Consider the following 8,174-nt stretch of genomic DNA (forward strand, 5'->3'; position numbering starts at 1 on the left):
GGCTAGAAATTGATGGTATAAAAATACCACAAATTCTCATTGAAGACATGACATATCCGTCACAAGCTGAAGACGGATACCATTTTACCTCATAATGTACCCACTTTTTCTCTCTCTGCAACACTATTCATGTGGTCCACTTTCTCCACTAACCCATTTTGTTACCATTTTATCTCACAAAATATCCGTCACAAATGATAACCCGTCACAAGGGAGACCAATTGTAAAAATACTCAAATCAAGCAGACAGGTTTGTTACTTATTCAACTCTTCCTTTTAAAGAGGGGCAAACCGATACATAAGTTTCTAATCACAATTTTGAAAGCTCGCCCTCTTAACTCCCTATCCCTGGCTGAAAACTCCATGGATAGATAATCTTCTCTCATTATCCATTCGAAACTCTAGAGAACTAACTCTGGACAAAAGGTATTTGCCCTCTCCCTTCAAGTTGCCTCTCTACCTCCCCTTTCTTTGTTTTCACCATTGCAATCTCTCATACGACTTGCTTCGAATCATTCACTGAAGCTAGTTGACTTTACCACCTGGTAGATTCTTCCCTTCTTCTCAAAAGCTCCTGCTCTAACTTCCTTTATTCGGATCAACCTCTGCTGACTTTGTATTAGACTCCACTGACTTAGCATCAAACATTGTTGACGTTAACATTAAACTCATATTCTAAAGCCCGGCGTTTCACACACCTCTTTCGGCGATAACTTCAAAAAAAACGAACCAAGAAAAAGAGAAGAATGCAGAAACTTAATTACCCTTGAGTTTGTTTCGGCGATTTTTTTAAAAAAACGAACCAAGAGAAAAATGCAGAAAATTAATTACCCTTGAATTTGTTTGAGATTGGAGCCAAAGAACGATCGAAATCATCACACACATCAACTGTCCAAAAAATAAAATGAATCAACATAGACTCAACTAAAAACCATATCATAGACCCAAATTTATCTACAGAAGTGTAGCGCAGAGGTTACAGCATGACCAGAGCATGCAGCATGCTTCATTAACCATAAACAAAGTATCATAATCCATAACGATTACCAAAACCTTATCTTAATGTCGTTAATTTGAACCCCCGCAATAAAGCGGAAAATATAACTTATAAAATCAAGCGGAAATTAGGAAATTTTTGAAACTTTTAAAGTTTAAAGCGGGTTTATTAAAATCTAAAATATAAACAAAGAATGCGGAAATAAAGTTAAGTTTATACAAACGTGATAGTCAAATGTGAGGGAAAATATATCCCTCGAATGACAAAATGATAAATGGTGAGTCTAAGCAATTCTAATAAACCGACTACTAGTCCAGGGTTTAGTTCTCGCTAGCCCACATGTCTTCCCCACGTAAGCATCTTCACAACCTGTCATTCATGTAAACATGAACGCCACAGTCAGTGGGGAGTAATTCAAGTTTCTCCCAGCCACAAAATGTCGAAACACAGATAGACAGGAACATATTAGAACATCATAAATATAACTATTTGATACAAGCACTGAGACATGAGACTAACATTCAAAACATGCATAGTAAATCACAGATAACGCATATGATACATACATATGTGACAATCCAACCAAAACGTCATAAATGATAATACAAATATAAACACGATAGAATATCATATGTCACGGATAAACAAGATTAACATCATAATACATGTGAATGGAAACCTTAGCCAGGAGCGGATCTACTATATGGGCTATATGGGCTATAGCCCTACATGATTTTGGGACAAATAATTTTCGGTTTTATATACTTGCATGATATTGAAGAGGCAGAGATGGTAGAACAATGACCATAAATGCGTTAGGTCTCAGGTTCAAGCCTCTGGACTCTCATTTTATATATTTTTTTTGAACAGAATTTGTATACACCTATGCTTGTTCATGAATCATGAGTAAAAGTGTAAAACTAATGACCACGGATTCTTTGATATAGTATTGAATATTGTATCTAATTAGTAAAATCATTTTTATTTATTTCGTAGCATTTAAATGAGTTTTTATTCCATATTGACTGAATTTTACATGAAAAATTTGGCATTGAGCTTGAAATCATTGACCTTAGATGTAAAATTAATACTTCCTCCGTTTTATATATACGATATTTTTGTTTTTCGACATGAACCTGAGAGATATTAAAAAGAAAAAGGGAGTGTCTCGAAAAGTGAGAATGACTTAAAAAAAAAGTGTGATTATTAGTAAATGTTATTTCTAGCCAATTTAGTTTTATAAAATTTGGATAACATTTTAATCAATCTAGAATTTGTTATCTAATTAACGTAAAATCTCATTCTTAAATTCAAATTTAATAGCTTGAGAATTAGGTCATATATGGAAATTGATTAATTTTTTTTAATTTTTTTTATAGCATATATAAATCGATCAACCAAATTAAAGTAGAATACTCTGCCAAGTCGAAAATGACCTATATAAATAGAAATATTCAAACTATTCCTAATAAAATTTCATACATTATTATTTATTTACCCTTTAATTAGAATAATTGGCTTTTGCAAAAATTATCAAAATTTAGTGTTGAAATCTAGCCCAAGGTATATTTAAATCCTGGCTCCGCCCCTGACCTTAGCCATGAACTTTGAAAGCCAAATAATATACAATATACGAAATGGGATTACTAACATCACACATAAAGCAAAGCATCCGGCTCAGAGGCTACCTTTAAAGCATGTCCGAGACACAAATCCTTAAGTACCTTGGCTCAGCGGTTACCTTTAAAACATGTCCAAGACACGACCTCTAAAGTATCTGGCTCAGCGGTTACCTTTAAAACATGTCCAAATACTACAAACAAGTGCCGACTCAGAGGTTACCTTTAAAACATGTCCGAGGCACAACACATAAAGTATCTGGCTCAGTGGTTACTGATAGTAATGTGTTGTATGTGTCGGTCTAAGAGGGTGATTTTATCACCCTCTTGTCTTTTAATATGGGTCTTTTAGTACACTTTTCCTAGCATTTGACAATTGGTTATGTGGTGGTAACTTGTGCACTTAACCTCGGCTGGACATTTGATCTTAATGCACGGAACCCGAGAGGCAATAGAGCACCTTTCAAAGGTCAAGACAAGGCACGAGAGGATCACTTGTAACCCGAAAACCAGTGGGAGAAGTAAGAATGAAGATTAGAAGAAATGAAGGCAATTGAAGAGGTCTAGCTCGTGGAAAATAGAAATCCAAAAATGCGAGCCTGTGCGCAGCCTGCGCAAACAGGGTACGCAGGTGCGCACAATTGCGCAGGCAAGAACAGTTCTTGCGCAGCCTGCGCAGCTCTGCTTTACGGGTTTTCTAATCTTCTTTTTGGGCTTCTTAATTGGAGATCTTTCTAGGTTTTCGTGAAGCCCTATATATACCCGAGAGTTTGAAGACCTAAAGCATTCACCTACCATCCTTTCATCTCATCTAATCTCATTTTTAGGGTTCTAATCTTGTAATAATTTAGAGGACAATTTCCATTCAAAGTTGTAATCTTTTCTTTGTTGTTGGGTTTATGAAGATTATGGAAGGCTAAATCCTTCCCTACTTGGTGTAATCCATTGCAAGCTTTCATCTTTATCATTGTATTGACTCCTTAATCTCTACTCTTTCATTTATTTCAATTTCTAAGTTTTAATGACATGATGAATGTTTTGTTGTGAGAAGTAATTACCCTTGCCTCTTTAATGTTCATCTATTGCTTGTTTATTGCAAAGTTCCTTGATTTTGTGATAACTTGTTGAAGCATCTCATGATTATTGATATCTTGGTTTAAAGTATCAACTTTTGTGAGTAGAAATTGATTATATCATTGGGTTTGTTGGTTTAAACATATCTTTGTGATATCCCATTTACTTTCCTCTTGGTTTTGTTCTTCATGCTCTTGGTTACAATTCCTACATGGTTTAATGTTAGAATTTGTAGTCTAAGTAGGATTATCATTGTTGGCTTAGATAGTGGTAATCACTTGCTTGAGGATTGTTATTGGGTAAATGAAATTGGAGAGAAAAGAGTCTTGCTTTCAGAAAAGTTGGAACTTGTAGGATTACACCAAGTTCTCACCTCTTATAATTGCTATTTGCATACCAAGTGTTTGTTGTTTTGTTTCATAGGAAAAATCACATCTCTTTCATTTTGTTACTTGTTTCCTCCATGCCAATTCTCCATATATGTCTCTCTATTGTTTTTCATTGTTAATACCCATAGTTTGTGCATAGTCTTGTGCTTTGTCCATTTCCATTAATCTAAATTCATGCTTTTAGTCTTAAATCCCGTCTCTTGGGTTCGACCCTTATTTCCCTTTACTACTATTCTTAATTGAATAGTGTAGAGTCGAGTTTGGTTTATAAATTTTAAATTTGATAGGTTAATTTTAGTATTTAACGACCTAGTCTCATTCTCTATCAAATTTTGGCGCCGTTGCCGGGGAAGGGCAACATAGCTAAAAGCTTGATTGTTAATTGCATGTTAGTTATTTTTCTTCTCTTTGTTTTTGGAAAGTAAGTGGAAGTTCTAACTTGTGTGTATAGTGCAAAGGTTTATGTATAGTTCTCCACACAACGGTGAATCAACCCCCGTTGAAGAGGACTCCTTTGGTGCATATTCGTGGTTATTTACCAACCCTTGGTACCAAAGAGCACAAAGGGAACATCGAGTAGAAGAAGCAATTTCGGAAGAACCTATTGAAGTAAATCCTATTGAAGTAGAGTATCCCGTTATGGGGAATGACACAAGAACCATCCGGGAAATACGAGCAAGGAATTATGATGAGCAACCCTTGTGTATCACCTATCCCCCTTTAGGACCCAATGCAAATTTCGAACTCAAAGGCTTCTTTATCCATAACTTGCCTAAGTTCCCTGGCCATGCGGGGAATGATCCAAACCGTCACCTTTCGGAATTTCACATGATGTGTGAAGGTGCCATTCCGAATGGGGTGACAGAGGATCAATTCAAACTACGGGCCTTCCCATTTTCTTTGTTGGATTCGGCCAAAGATTGGCTCTTTTATCTTGCTCCGGGATCTATAACAACTTGGAAGGAAATGAAGGCGGCTTTTCTTGAGAAGTAATACCCCGATGCACATCACAACCGTGCAAAGAAGGCCATTACTACAATAGAGCAAGACAATGGGGAGACTATGTATGAGTATTGGGAGAGGTTCAAGAAGTTGGTAGCCCAATGCCCATACCATGGGTTGAGTGATGATGATCTCCTTGTGAACTTCCATGAAGGGTTAGGCCAAGATGATCAAAGAATGGTCAATTCCGCTACCGGAGGAGGTTTGGAGAATTTCTCCATAATGGATGCCAAGGAAATCATAGAGAGACTTGCCTCAACTACAAGGAACTATGGTAGAAGCCAAAGGGGAACAAGGAATACATCTTCAATGGGAACTTCCTCCTCATGTACCCAAAACCTTGAGCAAAGTGTGAATGATTTAACTCACCTAGTGAAGAATATGTTGGTGAACAATCCAAACAAAGATGGGGGTAAAGGGAATCAAGTGGAGTGCAACTATTGCCAAGGTCCTCATTTGGAGGAAGCTTGCCCCATTATGATTGAAGAAGGAATTGGTGTGGAAAATATAAGTGCAATGGGCCATGGGAATTACAATGCTAGGAATCCTTCCGGGGGAGGATATTACAACTATGATCCTAGTGGCAACACTTACAATGTTGGGAGTAGAGACAATCCTAGACTTGGTTGGGATGGTGACACCTCAAAAGCTTTGTGAATGGCCAATTCAATCACTTGAGGGACCAAAATTCCCGACAAGGTAAAGGCTCAAATTCTCAAGGAAATAGGAATGGGAATTTCAACAACCAAGGAAGAAACCAAAACCAAGGTCAATCATCTCAATTTGACAATCAAGGTAACAACAACAATTCTCACAAAGAACCAAGTGTTCAAGACTTGCTTAAAAACATTTTGCAAGAGCAAGTCAAAACAAACAAGAGGTTTGACAAGATTGAAGCCGACAAGGGTGTTAGTGATGCCAAGGTTGCCAACCTTGAGGTCCAACTTGGACAAATTGCTCAAGAACTTGCCAAGCAAAACCAAAGGAATTCCACTTCTATCCCCTCCACTACATTCCCCCCTAGAGAGAATGCTAGTGCTATGACATTGAGGAAGGGGAGAACTTTAGAATCTCCTCCCAAGAAGAAGAGAAGGGGCAAGACACAAGAAAGGGTTATTGAAATTGAAGAGCAAATTGAAGAAGAGCTTGTGGTTGAACAAGAGAAAGGGTCATCTTCAAAAGTTAATGAGGAAAAAGAAGAGAGTCCTTTGAGCATTGACAAAGGAAAGGAAGGAAGCACCAACACAAAGGATCAACTCAAAGAGATTGAAAAGGAATATGAACTGGAGGTACCATTTCCAAGTGCCCTCACAAATCCCAAGAAGGTTGATAAAGACTCCGATCTTTATGAAACTTTTAGGAAATGTGAGGTCAACATCCCTCTTTTTACTATCATCAAAACCGTTCCTAGGTATGCAAAGTTTCTCAAGGAACTTTGCACCCCTAAACGGAAGCCGAGGAAAGGAGTTGAAAGAGTCACGGTTAGTAGGCATGTCTCGACAATTTTCAAACAAAATCTTCCCAAAAAGTGCGATGATTCGGGCATGCTAACTCTACCGTGCTCAATTGGAGGCAAAGCTTTTGCTAGAGCTATGCTAGACTCGGGGTCCTCTATTAATGTTATGCCTTATTCCATTTATGAGACCTTAGAATTGCCTCCCTTGTCTAGGACCAATGTTGTGATACAATTGGCGGACCGCTCCACAATTCACCCCAAGGGCCTTGTAGAGGATGTGTTGGTAGAGGTTGATAAATTCATATTCCCGGCCGATTTTTATGTTTTGGACATGGAGCCGGACTCTAAGGCTACACCCCTCTTGCTAGGGAGGCCTTTTATGAGAACCTCCAAAACCAAACTTGACATGTATGATGGAACTTTGACCATGGAATTTGAAGGGAAAGTTGTAAAGTATAATGTGTATGAGACGATGAAAAAAACCGATGATTTGAGTTTTTGTTACTTTTTTGATAAAATTGAACCTTTGGCAAATCGAGTTTACCAATTGAGTCATAGGGACCCACTTGAGGTGGCCCTCACTAACAATGTCGAGAAGGAAGGGTTGCGGTTTTTGTTGTCTCATGATGTGCAGGAAAATATAGAGGCATTGGAGAAGGAAGAGCCACTAGAAGAATCAAAGGAAGAAAAAGAAGTGAAAGAAATTGAGGAGGAAATGTCGAGCACAGGCGCAGCCTGCGCAAGCCCCATGCGCAGCCTATGAAATCCTGCGCAGACCCCCAGCGCAGCCTGCGCAATTCTCAGCTCCACTAAATCTTGTTTTTCCTCCTATTCTTACGACTACTCATCCAAATTCCTCCCCCTAGAGGCCTCCCTTGAAAAGCCCCTCCCATCCATCATAAAGCCACCTATCCCCAATCTAAAACCACTCCCCGACCACTTGAAGTACGTCTTTCTTGGGGCAAACAACACTCTACCCCTCATAATTTCAAACCAACTTGAGGGTGATCAAGAAAGGAGATTGGTGGATGTTTTGCACAAGTACAAGGAAGCTTTTGGGTGGAGCATTGCAGATCTAAAAGGGATAAGCCCAAGCGTTTGCATGCACAAGATCCGTTTAGAAGGGGAAGCAAAGCCGGTTCGGCAACCACAAAGAAGATTAAACCCACCAATGATGGAGGTGGTAAAGGAAGAGATCATCAAACTACTCCAAATGGGAATCATCTACCCCATTAGTGACTCTCAATGGGTAAGTCCCACTCAATGTGTACCTAAAAAGGGTGGTGTGACGGTAATCGAGGGCAAAGAAGGATCTTTATTTCCCACCCGGATTCAAACCGGTTGGAGAGTTTGCATCGATTACCGCCGCCTAAATGCCGTGACTTTCAAAGATCATTTTCCTCTACCCTTTCTAGACCAAATGCTAGAGAGGTTCGAGGGGAAGGAATTCTATTGTTTCTTGGACGGATATTCCGGATACTTTCAAATTCCCATACGTCCGGAGGATCAATCCAAGACAACATTCACATGCCCTTTCGGAACATATGCATACCGAAGGATGCCCTTCGGTTTATGTAATGCTCCGGGTACATTTCAACGTTGCATGGTGAGTCTTTTCTCGGATCTTGTAGAAAGAG

Source organism: Silene latifolia, chromosome Y (assembly GCF_048544455.1).
Source record: "Silene latifolia isolate original U9 population chromosome Y, ASM4854445v1, whole genome shotgun sequence".
Taxonomy (NCBI): Eukaryota; Viridiplantae; Streptophyta; class Magnoliopsida; order Caryophyllales; family Caryophyllaceae; genus Silene; species Silene latifolia.